This window comes from Chiloscyllium punctatum, chromosome 36 (genome assembly GCF_047496795.1).
Source record: "Chiloscyllium punctatum isolate Juve2018m chromosome 36, sChiPun1.3, whole genome shotgun sequence".
Taxonomy (NCBI): domain Eukaryota; kingdom Metazoa; phylum Chordata; class Chondrichthyes; order Orectolobiformes; family Hemiscylliidae; genus Chiloscyllium; species Chiloscyllium punctatum.
The window spans coordinates 70,140,845-70,141,731 of record NC_092774.1 but is presented as its reverse complement, the minus strand read 5'-3'; the positions used below and the strand labels follow the sequence as shown (position 1 = coordinate 70,141,731).

Genomic DNA, 887 nt, shown 5'->3' with positions numbered 1-887 from the left:
TGGGGGTGGGGTGTGCTGGGCCGAAGGTAGCAAAAAGTACAATAGGTGAATGGGATTTGGGCATGAAGGTGACAGGTCAGAGAGAAGGATGGAGCGGATAGGTGGGGAGGGAGATTGGCAGGTAGGCGAGGTCATGAGGATAGCGCTGAGCTGGAAGGTTGGAATTGAGGTAAGGTGGGGGGAGGGGAAATGAGGAATCTGATGAAGTCCACATTGATGGCCTGGGGATGAATTGACCCCAAGCGGAAGATGAGGCGTTCATCCTCCAGGCATCGAGTGGGGAGGGAGCGGCGATGGAGGAGGCCCAGGACCTGCATGTCCTCAGCAGAGTGGGAGGGGGTTTGAAATGTTGGGCCATAGGGCGATGGGGTTGATTGGTGCGGGTGTCCTGTAGATGATCCCTCACGCGCTGTGACTTGACTCTGCGAGGAGTCTCCACTCTCCCCAATGTAGAGGAGACTGCATCAGGAGCAATGGATACAAGAAATGGAATTGTTGGATACACAGGTGAAAGCCTTCGATTGACCACGGCCCGGATGCGAATTCGCGTCAGGGAAGAAATTTTCAGTAGAGCTGTCAGGATGTACTTGCATCTCCCTGGTGGTCTCGTGGTTAGGATTCGGCGCTTTCACCGCCGCGGCCCGGGTTCGATTCCCGGTCAGGGAAACCGTTTTCAGGGTGTTTCTCGGCTACCCGTTCTTCTTAAATGCTCTGTACAGTTGCTTATTGATCTTCGTAGTTCCTGGGTGCTGCGGTGTGTCGTGGCTCGTTGAAATCGTGTCCTGATTCGGATTTGTTTGTATGTGGAGTGGTGATTGCTTCTGTAGTTAAGTTCTTGGTTCGCGTGCATTGTTTTCCTGTAGACGCTGTTTTGAATTTACCATTGA

General features: G+C 53.1%; 1 non-coding gene across 1 annotated transcript; it reads left to right on the top strand.

Moving 5' to 3' along the window:
• The first annotated feature begins 594 nt into the window (after positions 1–594).
• trnae-uuc (transfer RNA glutamic acid (anticodon UUC)) lies at positions 595–666 on the top strand. Its single transcript has one exon. It is a non-coding gene; the product is annotated as a tRNA-Glu (tRNA).
• Positions 667–887: the final 221 nt, after the last annotated feature.